Here is a 22,394-nt window from a genome sequence, read left to right as displayed (position 1 = left end):
GAGAAACACCGGCTCACACTTAAAATTTTAAAGAGGACGAAGTCACTGGAGCAAAGGTTTATTGTACGAAGCAGCGCTGAATCGGATGCATCTCAAAGTAGAGGCACACACATCTTTAGTTTTTTAGATATTTTATACCTTTCTTTCCCGGCCGCCTGAATACCTGTCTCTCTTCTCATTGGCTGAGAAGTTGGAGCTCACATTCTTCCCAACCGCCTAAAGACACAAACCTTTAATTAACAATACATTGTTTCACAGTCTCTGCTAATATCTACTGTCTAATGTTAGTAGTTACAAACATCCTGGTGGTCATCTTCTTGATCTAGTGTCCATATCCTTCTTTTCTTCAGTCACCCCCCAGGTGGCCTTTATCCACTTATCACCTTCCACCGTCCTTTGTTCGCTTATCAGTCTACCATCAATTCGGTTCTCTTTACCTAAATGGCTTCTTGTAAACCAGAGTCTCTGGGCCATTCCAGGGTACTTGTAAGGATTAGTTAGATGCTATAACCGAGCACACAAATAGAAATATACCAAGTAGCTGAAGCAAAATTCAGCTCATTTCTCACATCATGATGGAGTAGGACATGCCTTGTACTCCTTCAATTTCTAAAAAATCGAGGAGCAGTCAAGCACCGTCATTTGCCAGGCCATCATGGTTTGCTACTGCTTGAATCTCTCCCAGCTTATAGCTGAGAGGTCACTTCACAGTTCTCCCTCTACAAGTTAATCTTTGTGGTTGTCCTGGTTTGAGGTAAAACAGAACTAATTTTCCGTTCAGTAATTTTTCCTTTTTAGCTGGGCCTCTTCTAACTAACTAAACTCTGAAATTAACAGCATATTGTTCAGAAACTGCTCGCTCTCACAGTGATAAGACCTGATAATACCAAGGAATGGTATGCAGAGAGGCCCTTGCTTATACTTATTGCTATAACAACCAAGGTCAGGTAACTTTGTTATTTACCCCGTTGGAGGGTCGGAAGCGGAAAAGCGTAGAGGGGTCACACCTGTAGGGAGGAGCAGACAGGACAGGTGACCCAAAACTGACCAACAGGGTATTCCATCCCATCTGCATCATGCTCAGTATAAAAGCTGAGGGATCAAAGGGTCATCTCTCTTCCTTCAATGGCCAACGTCTGATGAGGACCCTGTCTGTTCGTCTGCCTTTGATCCCGATCCGAGCATTCCTGACTCCAGATCCAGAATCCAGCTCCTGTCTGTCACCAAGTCCAGCCTGGGACTTTCCCCTGTGCCTGCTGGTGAGGTGATCATCACCCTGGGAGCTTGATACGGTTTTGTATATACTGTATATTTTTTTTTCTTTTTCTTTTTTTATTATTTATTATTTCATTATTTATTAATATTTTCATTAAAGGAGTTTAGTTTTTTCTAAACTCATAAATCTCTTTTATCTCTTCCTCTCCTCTCTTTTCCTTGGGGGGGGGAGGGGCCATCTGTCGCTCTGATTGGTTAATCTGGTCAAAACCGCGACAGTGGTAACGTGCAGTAATAAAATGCCCTGAAAGCTACTATGAAATATGCCTAATAGCTCACCTAATGGTAGATGTCTCACCATATAGTAGTGAAAATGAAGTGTAGCTGTGTGAATGTTGGGCAAGGAGGAAACCATGGATGAGAGACAGTTAGGAGAAAATAAAGACATTTTAAGGTGACCAGCAAACAGTGAGAACAACATCTAGGGTATTTGAATTAACAACTGGAGATTTATTATCTATATCAAAGAAGTTTTAGATCTGCAGGATTATATTCAAACTTCAAAATCTGTATGACCTAATGGGTTAAAAACTCTTAAATTTCTTAACTTTGTGTGATCCAGGTTCCACTGATACATGATTTGTATTTTGGCTAAAATATGTCTCTCTGTCACAATCTAAAAGTATCAAAAATCTCGTCTGTGTTGCTTTTCCTGTGCCATTTGAAGTCCCTTCAGGTTAGTGTGAATTAACCATTCACATGAATAAACCATTAGGCTGCTATTACTACCATGGGTAATCAGGCCATCTGTACATGGCTTGCAGGTTGCATTCAAATCCTTTGGGAGTAAGAGGTGAATGGATCCATGTTCTGGGCTATTTTGAATGGCCCTATGATAGTGTAATAACTCCCTCAGTATAAGGTATTTCCATCACCAATCAAGGGCTTTTTGAGGTACCTTTCTATAGCCTGTTAGTTCCTCAAAATCTCTTGAAAATGTGGACTGTAGAACATCGATCCCAGCAGTTTACATCTGTAAGAGACCTGTAATTTCCCCTAAACAAAGACTGGGAGAAGCAGCCTGAGGGAAGCATGAAACAAATAGCGAGACAAAGGAGGGAGAAAAGGCCCTCCAGCCTTCCTGAGGAATGTCTCCAACACTGGCAAGTACCAGGCCTTCTGCTCAAAGAACTGATAAGGCTAACACCTGCTTATCTCTTGTGTGATTCATGTGAGTGAAGACTCATCTGGCTATCCGGAATGAAGACAAGGAGGGAGCTTGTGGAGCCCTGCTTTTCATCAGCAAAGACAGTAAAATAGTTCTTCGTATCTTCTAAAGGCTTCCATGCCTGATGACTGATCTTTGCCTCATTACCTGTGAAATGCATATTAAAGTTCACACCCCTGCATAAGCTAATGAAGATTATCGAGATCATGCTAAACATATATGACTATAGCTCTCCCAAATCATGCTACACGCCACCTGGGGGGGGGGAGAAACCTGAGATGAAACTGCCCCTAGCAGTGGGACAGGACAGCAAACATAAAAGGGGAACATAAGGGCCCCTGGGCCCCTAGAGAAGAAGATTTTGCCTGGGAAGATTTTTCCCGAAGAGTTTTTTCCATTAAGAAGATTTTTCCCTGGGGATACACAGAAGAGCACTCTTACACCCCTGCATTGGCTGGACCAACTGCTGGAACCAGGACTGGTTATCTCTTTCTCTCTCTCTCTCTCTCGATCTCTCTCCTCTATCCCTTTATTTCTTTTCTTTTGTCTCTTCCCTTTGTCTTTTAAAGTTGAAGTACTGCTTGCCATAATTTGTTGTATACCTGTTGCTAAGTGTCGTGGTTTTGGCTGAATTTACCAAAATCGGACCGGCAGATGGCCCTTCCCCCCCCTTCCCCCCCCTAAAAGAGGAGAGAGGAGGAGAAAGAGATAAGGAGATTCAGAAGTTTAGAATGAACTAAACTACTTTAATGAAGAATTAATATTAAAATAAAAATAAAGAAGAAAATAATGAAATAGATACAATATATACAAAACCGTATCAAGCTCCCAGGATGTCAGTGACATCACCGGCAGGCACTGGGGAAGTCCCAGACTGGACTCAGCGACGAATGGGAACTGGATTCCAGCTCTGGAGTCAGGAACACACGGATCGGGATCAAAGGCAGATGGACAGACAGAGTCCTCTCTGGACGTCGGCCATCGCAGGAAGGGGGTTGACCCTTTGATCCTCTCAGCCTTTATACTGAGCATGGGGCAGATGGGATGGAATACCCCAGTTGGTCAGGTTTGGGTCACCTGTCCTGTCCACTCCTCCCCACCGATGTGACCCCTCTACGTTTTTTCCGTTTCCGACCCTCTAAGGGGGCAAATAACGAAATTGGCTGACCTTGGTTGTTATGGCAATAAGTATAAGCAAGGGCCTCTCTGCTCACCATTCCTTGGCATGGAGCACAAACACTGGTCTTATCATTCTGAGAACGAGCAGTTTTCTCCACAATATGCCGTTAATTTCAGAGAGTTAGAGGAGGCCTAGCTAGGATGTAAAGTTACAGAACAGAAAATTGGTTCGGTTTTACTTCAAACCGGGACATTCCACCCCTTATTCCATACAATTTGCATCATGCTTAGATTACGACGACTATCATCTCTAAAATCTATACATACATACATATATAGATAGATATATGTAAATCACTCAGTCATAATTTATCTCTATATACAAAAGCTTAAGTCCATTTCACAGCAGATCAGGTTCTCAGGGTAGGAAAGACGGTGTGAAATTCATTGTGGTTCGTGCCCATGGGTAACATGTCCATCTCAGAGAAGTTTTACTAGACGCCATTTGATCAATCCGGCTAGGTTTCATCATTGCAGTGTCATCCTGAAAAACACTTATAGAACACTGTTAGTATTATAAACAACTAACATCATACTCGGAATTAAGTCTTCTCACCCAGGGTCAAATTCCCTTGAGGTACACATTGAACTTCTCCATTCTTCAGCATCACCCACCAAGTACATCCAGGTCCTTGAGCAAAAACAGTCCCACGAATGGGTTTGCCTTTGCCCAAGGCAGGAAAAACCCATACAGTTTTCCCCAGCATATATCTTTCATGCCCCACAGGGACTTTATCCCCTTCTACGATATGTAAAAGGTCTGATTGAGCAGGACCACCTCGATTGATGGATCCCCTGGTATTAACTAACCAAGTAGCTTGCGCTAAGTGCTTGTCCCAATTTTTAAAGGATCCACCACCCATTGCTTTTAGGGTAGTTTTTAACAATCCATTGTATCGTTCAATTTTTCCAGAAGCTGGTGCATGATAGGGAATATGATATATCCACTCAATACCATGTTCTTTTGCCCAGCTACTTATAAGATTGTTTTTGAAATGAGTTCCATTGTCAGATTCAATTCTTTCTGGAGTACCATGTCGCCACAAGACTTGCTTTTCAAGGCCCAGGATGGTATTCCGGGCAGTGGCATGGGGCACGGCATAGGTTTCCAACCATCCGGTGCTTCCTTCCACCATTGTAAGCACGTAACGCTTACCCTGGCGGGTTTGAGGGAGTGTGATATAGTCGATTTGCCAAGCCTCCCCATACTTGTATTTCAACCACCGACCTCCATGCCACAAAGGTTTTAACCTTTTAGCTTGCTTGATTTCGGCGCATGTTTCACAATCGTGGATAATCTGTGCAATAGCGTCCATGGTTAAATCCACCCCTCGGTCACGAGCCCATTTGTACGTTGCATCTCTTCCTTGATGACCTGAAGTGTCATGGGCCCATCGAGCTAAGAACAATTCACCTTTATGTTCCCAGTCTAAATCTGTCTGGAAAATCTTAGCTGCTCGGTCCACTTGCTGATTGTTTCGATGTTCCTCAGTGGCTCGACTCATAGGTACGTGGGCATCTACATGGCGTACTTTCACGACTAGTTTCTCTAGCCGGTCAGCAATATCTTGCCATAATTCAGCAGCCCAAATGGGTTTACCCTTGCGCTGCCGGTTACTCTGCTTCCATTGTTTTAACCATCCCCACAGAGCATTTGCCACCATCCATGAATCAGTATAAAGATAGAGTATTGGCCACTTTTCTCGTTCAGCAATGTCTAGGGCCAGCTGGATAGCTTTTACCTCCGCAAATTGACTTGATTCACCTTCTCCTTCAGTAGCTTCTGCAACTCGTCGTGTAGGACTCCATACAGCAGCTTTCCATCTTCGATGCTTTCCTACAATACGACAAGATCCATCAGTGAACAAAACATACTGTTTCTCATTATCTGAGAGTTCATTATATGGTGGGGCTTCCTCAGCATGTGTTACCACCTCCTCTGGTGGCATTGTGAAATCTCCGCCTTCGGGCCAGTTTGTGATCACTTCCACAATTCCTGGACGATTTGGATTTCCTATTCGAGCTCGCTGTGTGATTAAGGCAATCCACTTACTCCAGGTAGCATCGGTGGCATGATGACTAGAAGGAACTTTACCTTTGAACATCCAACCTAACACTGGCAATCGGGGCGCCAGGAGGAGCTGTACTTCGGTACCAATTACTTCTGAAGCAGCTCGAACTCCTTCATACGCTGCCAAGATTTCTTTCTCAGTTGGAGTATAGTTGGCCTCGGAGCCTTTATAGCCTCGACTCCAAAATCCCAGGGGTCGACCTCGAGTCTCCCCTGGTCCTTTCTGCCATAGGCTCCAGGTAGGGCCATTATCCCCAGCTGCAGTATACAGCACATTTTTAATGTCCTGTCCTCTTCGGACTGGTCCAAGTGCTACTGCACGCACAATCTCTTGTTTAATTTGTTCAAAGGCTTGTCGTTGCTCAGGACCCCACGCAAACTCATTTTTCTTTCGAGTCACTTCACAGAGAGGTTTCTCAATCTGACTATAACCTGGAATATGCATTCTCCAGAATCCCACAACGCCTAAGAAGGCTTGTGTTTCCTTTTTGTTAGTAGGTGGGGACATAGCTGTTATTTTGTTAATCACCTCCATTGGGATCTGACGACGACCATCTTGCCATTTAATTCCCAAGAATTGGATGTTTCGTGCAGGTCCCTTGACCTTACCTCTTTTCACAGCAAAACCTGCTTTCAGAAGAATCTCAATTACTTTCTTACCTTTCTTGAAAACTTCTTTTGCTGTATTACCCCACACAATGATATCATCAATGTATTGCAGGTGTTCTGGAGCTCCACCCTTCTCCAGTGCAGTCTGGATCAGTCCATGGCAAATAGTAGGGCTGTGTTTCCACCCCTGGGGCAGTCGATTCCAGGTGTACTGGACACCCCTCCAGGTGAAAGCAAACTGTGGCCTGCACTCTGTTGCTAAAGGAATAGAGAAAAAGGCATTAGCAATGTCAATTGTAGCATACCATTTGGCTGCCTTTGACTCTAGTTCATATTGCAGTTCTAGCATATCTGGCACAGCAGCACTCACTGGGGGTGTGACTTCATTCAGGCCACAATAGTCTACTGTTAGACGCCAGTCACCATCAGACTTGCGCACTGGCCATATCGGGCTGTTAAAGGGTGAGCGAGTCTTGCTGATCACTCCCTGGGTCTCCAGCCGACGAATCAGGTTCTGAATGGGAATCAAAGAATCACGGTTAGTGCGATACTGTCATCAATGCACCGTGGAAGTAGCAAGTGGTACCTGCTGTTCTTTAACCTTCAGCAATCCTACCACAGAAGGGTCATCTGAAAGGCCAGGTAAGGTAGACAGCTGTGTAACACCCTCAGTCTCTACAGCTGCTATACCAAAAGCCCACCGATACCCTTTCGGGTCTTTGAAATACCCTCTCTTGAGGTAGTCTATGCCAAGGATGCACGGAGCATCTGGGCCAGTCACAATAGGATGCTTTTCCCATTTATTCTTGTTCAAGCTCACTTCGGCCTCCAGTACAGTCAGTTCTTGAGATCCTCCTGTCACTCCTGCAATAGTGACTGATTCTGTCCCTCTATGATTCGATGGCATTAGGGTACACTGTGCACCAGTGTCCACCAGGGCTCTATACATTCGTGGCTCTAATGTGCCAGGCCATCGAATCCACACAGTCCAATAAACTCGGTTATCCCTCTCCTCCTCCTGGCTGGAGGCAGGGCAACCCTAATGCTGAGGACAGCATCTCCAATTCCAAGGTGAGTTCCTGTCTGGACAGGGGCAGTGCATATTCTGAACTGGAGCAGCCATATTCATGTAACCATCCTTCCTTCTGTTTGCTTTACCTTGCAACTCAAGCACTCGTGCCTGCAGGGCTGAAGTAGGTTTTTTATCCCATCTCCTCATGTCCTCTCCATTATTGCAGAGGCAAAGCCACAGGAAACCTCGGAATGAGTCCTGTTTCCCTTTGGTTGGTCTCATAGGAGGTCGTTTTTTCTTAATGGCTGCAACTCTGGTCTTAACTGCAGCTTGGGTCTGAGCAGGCACCTCAGTCTGAGCTGCAACTTGGATCTGAGCAGGAACATGAGCCTGAGCTGCAACTTGGGCCTGAGCTGGAGAAGAGTAAGATTCTCTCCCAATCTCAGCAAGTTTTTCAAGCAGTTTGTGAAAAATTGTCTCGTTTTGCTCAACTATTGCCTTGGTCATTTTCTCCATTGTCTCATTCTGTGTCTTAGCTATATTCTCTATGGCCTCAGTCTGTGTTTTATTTTGTTCAGCCATCTTCTCAGTTTGTTCAGCCACTTTCTTAGTCAGGTTTTCTATTGCTGCAACACCGATGGGACAAGAGAGACTATCTTCATACTGTCGCACCCTATCAGCAACCTCATTTACAGTTGGTGTATCAGTATCAGATGCTCCCCAGACCATTGTTGACAAAGTGTGGGAATACACTGATGGTGCACTCTGCACAAACTTTCTCAACAAAGGTCGTTGACATGGCATTTCATCAGGATTTATAGTCACTTGCCAATCGCCATAAATCACTTCTCGAATAGCCAGTTCTCTCAGGTATTTAATACCTTTCTCCATGCTGGTCCATTGCCTTGGACGGCATTGGATATCATCCTTAAAGTGATATCTGCTCTTTACAGCTGATAACAGTCGCCTCCAGAGACTGAGAACGTCTGCCCTATTCCCAATCGCTTTATCAATACCTCCCTCTTTGGCCAGATTTCCCAGCTGGCTGGCTTCTCTACCATCTAAGTCTATGGAATTAGCTCCACTGTCCCAGCATCGGAGCAACCAAGAGAGAAGTGGCTCCCCATCATGACGAGTAAAATCCTTCCTCAGATTTCGCAAATCCTTTAAGGACAAAGAGTTAATAATTACATCTACATCTGAGGCATCATCCTGTATCGAGGCTGGCTGAGAAGGACCCTCTCCCCTATCTACCTGAGAAGGGGCTGCCCAACTGGTTGACTGTGTTGTAAGAGGGGGTTTTCCTTTATCTACACCAGACGGACCCTGTCCTGCATCTTCATCAGAGGAACCCTCTCCCGAGCTCTCTAGCTTGGGCATGTCCTTGTCGTAAGGGGCAGGGGACCGAGCCGACCTCTTTTTCTGCTTCCTGGTCACCGGAGCAACTTGTGCCGGTTCTGCTGGCGCTGGGGGAGCGGCAGTGCTCGGCTTGGGAGCTGGAGCAGTGACAGCGCTGGCTGTCGGGGCCGGAGCAGCCGGTGCAGCTGCGGGCGGGGGAGGGGCTGGCGACGGAGATGTGGGGGGTGCGGGCGGCGGAGTCACTTTTACCTCCGGCTGCTGAGTGACCGGGGCCGGGACGGGCCGGGGCGCGGCTTGTGCCGAAGCCGGAGCGGGAGCCGGTGGGGGGGCGACCGCTGCCGCTGGGGCCGGTGTCGGCGGGGCCAGGGGCGTGGCTTTCGCCGGGGACGGAGCCTTGGCTTGTGCCGGTGGCTGTGGGGGAGCAGCTGATGCCGTTGGCACCGGTGTCGGCGTGGCCTTGGCCGGTGCCGCTGGCTTGGCTTGGGCCGGGGCCGGGGCTGGGGCTGGTTCTGTTTGTGTCTGAGTAGCAATAGTGCATGTCACACAACGCTCACTTCTGCACTGACATTTCATAGCAAATACTGCCTGCATTACATTCAGTAAAGCCAACAGCACTATTACAATTAAGTGACCGTAACAATAATCACAATCATTCTCCAAAGAGCCCACAGGTTTTTCACCCTCTAATTCCGTTGGTATCACTTTGGGATAATCACTAAGAGGCAAGGTAAACTTTCCCCAGCGAAAATCGTAAATGTGATTAGCAACAGAATCCATCACATGATGCCCAAGATATGCAGGTACCATAGCAATCCAACTGACCACATTATACATCTGGAGGCACATCCACACGAATACAGCACGCTTGACCCACCGCATCCAAACACAAAAAACAAATAAACCTTTCAATATATTTGGCCAGTTTAACACCACTGTGTCAATGAACTTCATACAAAGCTCTCTAAAAATACCATATACAATATTCTGTAGGTACAACATGGTGAAAGCTATCGGTTCTCCCTGAGCAAACTGGAATTCAAACTATTCAGGCAATCTTATCAAACCACAGTCGTTGAGCCACACGTTGGGCGCCAATAAATCTGTCGTGGTTTTGGCTGAATTTACCAAAACCAGACCGGCAGATGGCCTTTCCCCCCCCTTCCCCCCCCTAAAAGAGGAGAGAGGAGGAGAAAGAGATAAGGAGATTCAGAAGTTTAGAATGAACTAAACTACTTTAATGAAGAATTAATATTAAAATAAAAATAAAGAAGAAAATAATGAAATAGATACAATATATACAAAACCGTATCAAGCTCCCAGGATTACAGTCACATCATCGGCAGGCACTGGGGAAGTCCCAGACTGGACTCAGTGACGAATGGGAACTGGATTCCAGCTCTGGAGTCAGGAACACACGGATCGGGATCAAAGGCAGATGGACAGACAGAGTCCTCTCTGGACGTCGGCCATCGCAGGAAGGGGGCTGACCCTTTGATCCCTCAGCCTTTATACTGAGCATGGGGCAGATGGGATGGAATACCCCAGTTGGTCAGGTTTGGGTCACCTGTCCTGTCCACTCCTCCCCACTGATGTGACCCCTCTACGTTTTTTCCGTTTCTGACCCTCTAAGGGGGCAAATAACGAAATTGGCTGACCTTGGTTGTTATAGCAATAAGTATAAGCAAGGGCCTCTCTGCTCACCATTCCTTGGCATGGAGCACAAACATTGGGCTTATCATTCTGAGAACGAGCAGTTTTCTCCACAATATGCCATTAATTTCAGAGAGTTAGAGGAGGCCTAGCTAGGATGTAAAGTTACAGAACAGAAAATTGGTTCGGTTTTACTTCAAACCGGGACACTAAGTAACACAATGCATACTTTACTGCTTTCCATAATTTGCTATTATACCTAACCAATTACCGTGGACTTAGTTAAGACTTATACTAACCTAGTTAATAATCTAATAAATGTTTGTATACAGACCTTGAGATTTGTCTCATCTTGGTCCGCGCCGCTGGGGATTTGCGAATCTGAGTCACTTACCCCCCTCTTTTCTGTGTAGGACGTGACAACATCTAGAGGCAATACCACTACTTTCCTCTGAATTCTTCCTCCTTGTCACATCAGCTTTGCTGTTCTGTCACTGTATCACTCTGACATTTCAGTGGAGTTCCTTGTCCCGGCTGCAGGACCTGTTGAGCACAGGACCCCCTTGGGCACCTCTGGAGAATTCTCCGGAGGGACTCCTCGCCTCAATTGGATCACTGCAGGGACAGACAAGGACTATCTGGTAAGAGGTATTCTTTTGGAAAATTTTAAATTCTGGGGACCGGTCCGTCTGGAAGCCACCTGTAAATCGGAAAGCCAAAATCTCAGGGTTGGCGTATACCGGGCTGCTAGCGCCCCACAGGTATAGTCTGGGTTCCAAATTCGGGTTAGAGTCCCCATTCTGTAAAGGGGTTAGAGTCCCCATTTAAGATAGATGTTATATGTAAATGCGGTAATTTGTATTGTAGCCATCTGTTGTAGCAATTAGGGTATTGTATTGTTGTTGTGGGAAAACTCACCTGTGTGTGTTAATTTTGTGTTTAAAATAGGTATTGGATTGTGTATTTGTTTATGTGACTGGATTGACTTTGTGTTAGATTTGTTTTGTTAAGCACCTTACTAGGTATATTTTGAGTTTTGGTTCTGGTTGTAGGCGTTTTTATGTTTTGAAACTTGGTCTGGGACTCTGGCTTTGAAATCTCTTTTGTGACTTGTGATAATGTGCTGAGTTATTTTGGATAATCAGTAAACTGGTTTTGTTTGTGTGATATGCCCAAGGAAACTGGGCACATAACGGAAGGACCCATCTGCATAATTGATTGCCCGAACTGCGGGGGACAGTGCTAGTTGTATTTAAGATTAGGAGATCTATATTGTTTTAATCGTAAGCTTTGGAAAGAACTTGATAAACTTTGCATTGGAACATTGCAAATTTGAAAGAATATATTTGGTTATTTTGTTGGTTTATGACTTGAGTAATTTACAGGATTATTGGTATAATAGTAATAATTGTATTGATTTTGGTTATTTGCGGTTGTGTCGGAATCACTTTGGTTGTTTCGTGCATTAAAATCCCCTGTATAGTATAATGGGCGGACAACAAAGCAGTGGTATTCTGAAAAAGAGCCCATTAGGGTGTATATTAAGTCACTGGAAGGAAATAGGGGTCCACCTGGAGGGAGCATGGATAAGAAAACTTTGATAAAATATTGTAACCAGTGATAGCCATTGTATAAAATTGAAGGAGAAAATGGCCCTTTAATGGGACCTTGAACTATAATACCTTGTTGTAATTAATGTTATTTTTAAGAAGGGAAGAAAAATGGGATGAGGTTGTGTATGCAGATATGTTTTTCACTTTGTGAAATCACCCCAAATGTCAGAAAGAATGTGGTATTAATTTAGCTCCACAAGATCCTCTTGTGCTGGCATTAGTGAAGGAGCAACAGAAAGGACAGGGAAAGTTAAGGCGGTGTTGTTCAGCATGTAGCATTGGGCAAAGGTGCTTGAAGTTGGCAGTTCAGGAGAAAGATCCAGAAAAAAGAGTTGAGGCCTGAAATAAGGGATTTAGAAAAGTTAATTGAGGAGGCATGGAGGGTGTATCAAAACAGAGATAATAATGAAAGGAGGCGGTTAAGTAGAACGATAGCTATGGCTACAATTGCAGCCTTAGGCCAGCAAAACCAGGGACCTCCGAGACCTCCCGGAGGAAAAAGTAGAGAAGGACTTGCACGAAGACATGGAGGATTCAGACCATCACTAAGATCTAATCAGTGTGCTTACCGCTGGGGATTTGGACATTGGAAAGGGGAGTGTCCAAAATTAGAACAATTGAAATCTGTGGCGTTGGCAGAACTTGAGTGACGGGGACCTGGGGAATATACCCTAGCGGATCCACTGGTTAAAATAAAGCTAGGGAATCAGGGTAAAGAGGTTGAATTTTTGGTAGATACGGGAGCCTCTTACTCAGTATTGAATCAAGAACTAATACCCATAGATAAAAATTTTGTGACTGTGGTAGGAGCCACTGGCCAATCCGAGAAAGCCTTTTTCATGCAGCCGATTAAATACAAATTGGGAAAACAAAACAGAACACAAATTTTTGTATTTGCCCAGATCTCCAAAATCTTTGTTAGGGTGTTGCAGGCGGAGTGATTAACTTCACTCGTAAGAGAGAAGTAGTGAAACATTTATTAAGGTGAAACAGTGATTTAACAAAATCAGTAGTAAATGTGATAGTGTTTTACAAGATTTGATGTCAAGGTACACTCTATTATTTACTGCATAGAGGACAGGGTCAGACAAGCTGTCAGGGAGACCCTCCCGTTGAGTCACAAGGTTCATAAAGGGCCCCCTTGCTTTCTAAACTCCTTCTCAGAGAGGAGTCTAGGTGCAGCTGGATCCAATCCTAGTCCCAGACTTGGTCAACGGTTTATGTCTAAAGGATTATATTTGCGCAATCAACCCTTTATATTACTTAGCTAAGATTTCAAAGTTTAGCACGCTCTTAGTCACTTACCAAGAATCTGTTGTGGCAAGGAATCTCTCAACCTCGAGGAGCAGAACCTTAAGCGAGCATCCTCACAAAAGGGGAGATCCTGGCATGCAGCCCGCTGCCATACAGGAGAGCTCAAAGGGCTCTTGGGCTGTCCACTATTTATAGAGTAAGATAATTGACCTATAGTCATATTCTCATGGGAACAAAATATCTAGGTCCCCACTCCAGACAGTGTTTTGGCTATGTTGCCAGCCATCCCCCAAAGTCCAGGTGCAAGTTATCACAACTGATGTTGTGATGGCCATGATGGCTAAGGCCTGAGCAGGAGCTGGGGGGAGGGGAAGAAGAGGGGGAAAAACAGGGAGAGTACACCGCCACATAGGGAGAGATTTATTGGAACAATTGGAAGCAGAAGTTGTCTTTGGAAAAGAGGGGATAGAATTTAAAGTAAAAGAGGACCAATTAATTAAAATTCTAAGCTTGTCTATAATAGAGGCTGAAAAAGAGACCGCAATACCGAAAGAAATTTTGCATCAGGTATATCCAGGAGTATGGGCTTCCAGAGTACCAGGTAAAGCCAAAAATGCTGAACCAGTAAAGATAAAACTGAAACCAGGAGCTACTCCGGTAAGAGTCAGACAATATCCCTTACGCTTAGAAGACTGGAAAGGGATAAAAGAAATCATTGATAAATTTTTACAACAAAGCTTGTTAATAGAGTGTGAATCAGAATATAATACCCCAATTTTACCAGTAAAGAAATCAGATGGGAAAAGTTATTGGTTGGTGCAAGATTTGAGAGCAATAAACAAAATCGTGGAGGATTTGCATCCAGTGGTTGCAAACCCTTACACTTTATTGACTAAATTGAAAAATGATCAGCTATGGTTTACCGTACTGGATTTAAAGGACGCCTTTTTCTGTTTGGCCTTGGCTAAAGAAAGCCAAAGGTTATTTGCATTTGAATGGGAAAATCCCGAAACTGGTAGAAAAACACAATTAACCTGGACAGTATTACCTCAAGGTTTTAAGAACAGCCCAACTATCTTCGGGAACCAGCTGGCTCGAGAACTAGAGACCTGGAGTCCTCCATCTCAAACAGGAACCCTGTTGCAGTATGTGGATGACCTTTTGATAGCTACATGAACTAAGGAAGACTGTGTGCAGTGGACCGTAAGTTTATTAAACTTTTTGGGATTGAGCGGGTATCGAGTCTTTCAGCAGAAAGCCCAGCTCATTCAACAACAAGTTACTTACCTCAGATTTGAAATCTCTGGAGGACAGAGGGAGCTCAGGAAAGACAGGAAAGAAGCTATTTGCTGCACACCCATGCCAGGAACGGTAAAGGAGCTCAGAACTTTCCTGGGAATGACAGGTTGGTGCAGACTGTGGATATATAATTATGGACTTTTGGTAAAGCCGTTGTATCAACTATTGAAGGAGAACCCGTTGAAATTAATCTGGACGGGGAGGCAAAGAAAACAATTGAGGAAAGAATTTATGAGGGTGCCAGCTTTAGATGTCCCAGATATATCCAAGCTCTTTTGTCTATTTTCCCATGAGAGACAGGGAATAGCCTTGGGAGTGCTGACACAACAACTAGGCCCCTATAAGAGGGCTGTAGCCTATTTCTCCAAGCAATTGGATGATATAAGTAAGGGATGGCCTGGATGTTTATGGGCAGTTGCAGCTGTAGTTCTGAATATACAAGAAGCTCGTAAGTTTACTATGGGCCAGAAAATGACCATAATGGTGTCACACACAGTCTCAGCCATGTTAGAGCAGAAAGGGAGCCATTGGCTCTCCCTCTCTAGATTTTTGAAGTATCAAGCAATATTGGTGGAACAGGATGATGTGAATATAATCACCACTAACATTGTGAATCCAGCATCTTGCTTCAGAACTGGTGGTGCATGACTGCTTGAAGACAATGGAGACAGTATATTCCAGCCGTCCAGATCTAAAGAAAGAACCGCTTACGGATGCGGAAGATTCCTGGTACACTGGAAGCAGCTTTGTGAAGCAAGACACTGCAAGGCTGGGTATGCTGTGACCACCGCCAGAGAGGTAATTGAGGCCAAACCATTACCTCCAGGAACATCAGCCCAGAAAGCTGAAACAATCGCCTTAACCTGAGCATTAGAATTAGCAAAAGGGAGAAAAATTAATATTTGGACAGACTCAAAATATGCCTTTGGAGTTGTGCACGCTCATGGTGCTATCTGGAAAGAAAGGGGACTCTTCACTGCCCAAGGAAAACACATTAAACATGCTACAGAAATTTTGAAGTTCCTGGAAGCTGTAAATCTTCCAGAAGAAGTGGCTATCATGCATTGTAAAGGACATCAAAGAAGTAACACTGACCAGGAAACTGGTAACAAATTGGCAGATCTTGAGGCCAGGAAGGCTGCGGAGAAGGCAGAGGCAGCCTTGATTTCAGACGGTAAGCTCCAAATTCCAGATTTTGATTTAAAATTAGATAGATACTCGAAAGAAGATAAAAATTTGATTGCTGATACTGCAGGTAGTGAAGGAAAAGAATGGATGGTTTTATGTTCCAGACAGACGGATGCGGCGATTGAGAGACAGGACACAGCTTGATGCAAGCAGAATGTCCATTTATTGTATACCATCATTCCTTTATATATGCTTACATTGGCTGCGTGTTTTAAATTGATTGGTCCTTTTGAACATATACTGCTCGCGCGGCTGCATCTGATTGGTCAGTGATATACTATCACACCATCAACCATATCTTATCTTGAAGACACAGTTCTTAAGGCCTTTTTAGGCAGGGCACCAGGAACTTGCTTATCTCTGTGTTGCTTATCTCAGTGTTGCAACATTTGTCAAGTACCTGTTTTCAGGTCCTTGTCTAACCCTTCTATGGTCAGGACCACCCTCAGTTTCCCATGGTTTATGGCCTACAAGGTCCAACATGTCCCCGCTTGTTAACTGAGCAGTACTCGGGGTTCTGCTCTTCAGGCCTCGTCCCACAGACGGATAGTAGTACCATCAGGAGTACTATGGAAATTGGTCTTAGACGAACATAGAAAAACTCATTGGGGTGCAGATGCTTTGTATAAACAATTAAGTAAGAAATCGGTGAGTTCAAAATTTATACAGTACAGTGAAGCAAGTCACACAAAGATGTGAAATCTGTCTAAGGAATAATCCAAATACAACAAACAACACACTGGAGTAATTGGAAAAGGTAATAGTCTGGGACAACAATGGCAAATAGATTTCTCTGAACTCCCAAGAAAAGGGGAGTATTGGTATTTGTTGGTATTAACAGACACTTTCTCGGGCTGGCCAGAAGCTTTTCCTTGTAGAACAAACAAAGCTAGAGAGATCATACCTCGATTTGGAGTACCAGCAGTAATATCATCAGATGGAGGTACACATTTTTGTGCACAAGTTGTGCAACAGATCAGTAAAATTTTAGAAATTGAGTGGCAATTACATATGCCATATCGACCACAAGCCAGTGGTCAAGTGGAGAAAATGAATCATTTGATAAAGGAGCAATTGGCTAAAATCTGTCAAGAAGCTAATTTATATTGGTATCAGGCTCTCCCTTTAGCCTTGCTTAGGATAAGGACTAAGCCAAGGTCTAAGGAAGGCTTTAGTCCCTTTGAAATTTTGTATGGGAGGCCATATCAATTGCAGTATACTGAGGAAGACATTACATAATTGGGTGAAAATTATCTACAACAGTATATGATTGCTTTGGGAAAACAATTGGACCTAATTGGTAAATTAGTCTTGGCGGCAAGAGTCAGAAGTCTAGATCAACCTGTGCATCCCTTTAAACCTGGAGATTGGGTATATATTAAAGCTTTTACAGGTCAGCTGCTGGAGAAGTGGAATGGACCATACCGGGTGTTGCTGACAACCTTCACTGCGATCAAGATTAAAGAGCAGCTGGCTTGAATCCACTACTCTTGAGTGAAGAAAGCACCTGAGAAACAATGGACGTGGGAACCCATGGGACCAACAGCCTTAAGATTTCTCCAGTGTTAATAATAATGACTCTGATAAGTATAATTGTTGTAACAAATGCTTTTACCCCAAGTTGGCCTTTAGCTATGCGGGATGAAGCAGATGTTCCACACTTTGCACTATAGAGAACACAGCAAACTTTGAAATGGGGATGGTTTAAAACCCAGTATAGGAAGAAACAATATAATTTTATTTGTATGTCTAATAAATATTGCACTCATCATTCTTGGATAAAAATCAAAGGCCAAAATTGTAGTTGGTATTGGCCTGAAGGGAAATATAAGCAATTGACGGGGTTTCAAGGAAAGTGGTTTTAAAATGTGCTAATAACACCTCATTGAAAACTGAAACGAGTAACCTTAAGTTGTTGTTTAATGACAGGAGTCACCCTAAGTGAAGCGCCTTGTAGATGGAACCACTCTCTTGGAATTTTGGTCAAACCAGATAAACCATTAGAATTAACTTCTTTTAATTTAACTTGGGAATCTATTTTCTGTACTAATGCTATTAAAGTCAAAAACTTGTCTGGGCCATGGAGTGACTTGCCCACTCTACTGAATCCTAAACCTAGTCAGGACTGAGCAAATTCAAAGACTACCTTCAACCTGTATTAATGTAGCTCAGCAATGCCAAAAACATATATTGCGGTTTAATATTACGTTCCCTAAAACTCCACCCTGTAGAGTTAAAAGAGCATGGTATGATATACTTTTGGGTGGAGCAGGGACTGGAAATGGTTTATTAAATTCAGTAGATATAGAAACCATTAGGAATAAAATTGGCCGGACTGGGTTTGATGTTGGACAATCTATTTGAATACAAGCTGATTGGATGCTTACAAGTTTAATTCCACAATTTATGACCATGGATTATGACAACAGGTTTTTGCAATTGTTTAATCGAACCGTGATTGCTTCCTTGCAAATTGATAAAAACATTTCTATGCTGTTCATTTGGATGGTCTGTACTATGCAAGCTATATATCAAATTCAACAAAAAGAGTGCAGTCATATTTGATGAGTAATAATGAGTGGATGTGGAGACAACTGTTTGAAAACTGAATTAATAGGGATCATTGGCTCAAACCATATCCACAATATGTGAAATATGTAGACAGTTGGTGTATAAGAAAGGTTATTTATTATAATGTGGCTAAACCTGAGATAATGTGTCAATTTATAACCCTGCCTTCACTATTTTTACACAAATATTGGATTCCCCAATTTCAAGGAAATTTCATAGACATGCAAAATAGGACTCATGACAACCTTGTCTGAGTCAACTATAGGCGGAATGGTTTTTAGTCAGCAGTCTACACAGAGAGAACCGTGCTTTTTGGAACAAACAATTCATCTGTGTAAATCGTCAATCTTGCCAATTTCAGAATTGGAGGTGTTTATTGAAGTCAGTGCCAGGCATGTGTGCCTTGTAACAAATGATAAAAGAAGTGTAGAGGAATTTGGACTACAAACACCATTTGTAGGATGTCTAAGAAACATTAGACATCTATTTTGGAAAAATAATACTTGTACCTTTTACGCTACCACGGAGGAGCAACTAGCCTTATTCTGGCATTATGAATCCCTGAATGTAAGTAAAGTCGGGATCTCCCTGAACTAGTTAAATCAAATTTTAAATCAGACAAAACAGTCCAAAGACTATGTACAAAAGTGTAATAAGACTTTACAAGAATCTTTAGTAAAAACTACCATAACTCGAAATAAGTTAAAGGAAATGTCAGGACAAATCGAGTCAGAAACAGCTCATCATTGGTGGGATGTTTTTGTAGGTTATTTTCCATCAGCCACTAAAGTATTAGATGTACTAATTCATCCCTTGCTTGTGGTGTTAATAATAATTATAGTCCTGACAATAGTGAACTTTGTCTTTTGGTGAAATTAAGAACTCTAACTAAGAGAATTTGGGCATTGCCCACAGTTATCAAACATGAACAATATGAAATGTTGTGAAAGAACTTGCAAGTGTATTGAAAAGGGGGGGGGGATTGCAAGGAAGCTGCTGAATCTTATACATTGTAGTTAAGCATGCTTTGAGTTTGCCTTGAAGAAATGTTGCCCAAGACTTTATGACCCTGCTGAGCAGATGTATTGTTTAGAAAGAGATATTGCCCCAGACCTTGTGACCCTAGTTAGCAGATGCATTGTTTAAGAAACAGAAACTATAGATTAGAGTCAGCAGATGCATTGTATGGAAATAGGAACAGTAGATCAGAGCTAGCAGATGTTCAGGATATAAGTTAACTGAGTTATTGAAGTGAAACAGGAACTTTACGAAACAGGTAGTAATGGATCACTTATGAAAGCATCTGAGGCTGCCAACATGGAAAGTTCATCCGGAGGACAACTGATAAAGAGGTAGATACGACCACCAGATGAAGTAAACGACCACCAGAATGACTATGATTCCTAATAATGGACACTAGGTGGCAGCAAAGACTGGAATAACTTGCCTTATGACTATGCAATTAGTTCTGGGAATAGGCGTGATTATGTTAATGATATTGGGGAAAATGAATGAATATGTACCAATCTTGTAAATATAAGGCGTTTAGAATCAGATCGTCGTGGGGGAGCACTCATGGTGGAGAATCCCCAGTGAGACCCCAGCATTGCTAATAAAGAATACCGGCTTAACAGTCCCATTGGCTGTTGAGTTCATTTCTTTGTTTCACCAATTTGGCCCCATGTCCATTTCAAATTCACTGCTTTCTAGGAAACTGTCCCTCCTTTTGTTAATCTAACTCCGCTTAAATTTCTAGTTTGAAGGAATTCAGATCACCAAGTTTTTTGTGGCTGTTCTCTGCTTACCTTTGTTGTTATTTGCCACACTCCTAATTTTGTCATCCACAAAGGTGATTTTATATTTATTTTCAAATGAAAATTCTTTGTGAAAATGTGGGATAGCATCTAGTCCTGGAAAAATAATGACTAATGATTTTCCCTTGAAAAGCCCTCAACCTGTTATGATTCCTATTGACTTCAGCTTTCAGAAATCTAGGAAGTGGATGGTTCTTGGCCCTGGTAATGATATACTTTATCAATGCTTTTTGGTTATTGCTACAACATTCTCTCCCTTCCAGTTTCTGAAATTTCCCTGTTCTTCCAAGCTTTATTAAAAACAAATATCAGCAGGCAGAATTTCTCCTCAATCAGTCTTCTAGTAGGATTAAACCCATCCAGAAGTAGAACTATAACAGAGAGGATTTCTTCTGCTTCTAATACAATTATGATGATAAATAAAACCCACAAAAAACCATTACTAAACCATGTCACTAAGCTCTATGTCAACCCGTCTTTTGAATACCTCCAGGGATGGTGCCTCAACCGCTTCCCTGGGCAGCCCATTCCAATGCTTGATAACCCTTTCAGTGTAAAAATTTTTCCTGATATCCAATCTGAACGTCCCCTGGCGCAACTTGAGGCCATTTCCTCTTGTCCTATCACCTGTGACTTGGGAGAAGAGACCAACCCACGCCTCTCTGCAACCTCCTTTCAGACAATCGTAGAGAATGATAAGGTCTCCCCTCAGCCTCATTTTCTCTAGGCTGAATAACCCAGTTCCTTCAGCCTCTCCTCATAAGACTTATTCTCCAGGCCCCTCACCAGCTTCGTTGCCCTTCTCTGGACACGCTCCAGAATCTCAATGTCTTTCCTGTGGTAAGGGGCCCAAAACTGAACACACTACTCGAGGTGAGGCCTCACCAGTGCTGAGTACAGGGGGATGATCACCTCCCGAGGTCTACTTACCACGCTGTTCCTGATACAGGCTAGGATGCCGTTGGCCTTCTTGGCCACCTGGGCACACTGCTGGCTCACGTTCAGCCGACAGTCGACCAACACCTCCAGGTCCTTTTCTGCCTGGCAGCTTTCCAGCCACTCATCCCCAAGCCTGTAGCGCTGCATGGGATTGTTGTGACCCAAATGCAGGACCTGGCACTTGGCCTTGTTGAACTTCATCCCATTGGCCTCGGCCCATCGATCCAGCCTGACCAGATCCCTCTGCAAGACCTTTCTACCCTCAAGCAGGTCGACACTCCCACCTAACTTGGTGTCATCTGCAAACTTCCCGAGGGTGCACTCGATCCCCTCGTCCAGATCATTGATAAAAATATTGAAGATAACCAGCCCCAATACTGAGCCCTGGGGAAACACCACTCGTGACTGGCCGCCAACTGGATTTAACTCCATTCACCACCACTCTCTGGGTCTGGCCCTCCAGCCAGTTTTGAACCCAGTGGAGAATACTCCCATCCAAGCCATGGGCAGCCAGTTTTTCCAGGAGGATACTGTGGGAGACTCTATCAAAGGCCTTACTGAAGTCCAGCTGAACAACATCCACAGACTTTCCCTCATCCACCAAGCGGGTCGCTTTCTCATAGAAGGAAATCAGGTTTGTCAAGCAGGACCTGCCCCTCATGAACCCGTGCTGGCTGGGCCTGATCACCTGGGCGTCCTTCATGCTCTGCATAATGGCACTCAGGATAATCTGTTCCATGACCTTATCAGTTGATTTTATATTTCAGTCATGGAAATCAAGACCGGAGACTGGACTGTTCTCTCTCATCCAGGAGGATTCCCAGTCCTGTTTATTAGTTACCTGGAGTTCCTGCTTTAGCATGTGAGAAAATCAGAACTTTCTTTGTATTTGCCATGTAGATTCAGTTTCTCTGTTAAATGCAGATTTTTAGCTTGTACAGCACTTGATTCCCTTTACCCATTCTCCATATCTCTGCTCTTTTCAGTGCTTATCAAATGTTCAGGTTCTTCCAGCAGTTTGGACCAGCACACTGGAACAAAGCAGCTATGTTTGGATTTCACTGAAGGCATTTTGAACATTAAAGCACAGGGAAGCCAGGTTCTGCCTGTAATTAGAAACTGAAGCACAGATAAAAAATGCCAGTCAAAACCTTACCACAACACTAGGCTGATTGTACTGTATGAGATTAGAGATGCTAAATTAAAAAAATTACTGCATTTTCTTCTTTTTAGTACACAGATGCAGTGACAAGGCAAGCAGAGTTTTCCCATAGTCATGTTATGCTTTGAACATGGACAGCTTGTTAATAGCGAAAGAAAGTGATATTAGAGCTGATCAACTTTGTTCAAGAGTTGAAAATCCAAACCGATCCCACGCAGATATACAGAGAGC

The sequence above is a fragment of the Numenius arquata genome, chromosome W, assembly GCF_964106895.1.
Source record: "Numenius arquata chromosome W, bNumArq3.hap1.1, whole genome shotgun sequence".
NCBI lineage: Eukaryota > Metazoa > Chordata > Aves > Charadriiformes > Scolopacidae > Numenius > Numenius arquata.
This window is presented reverse-complemented; position numbering follows the sequence as displayed.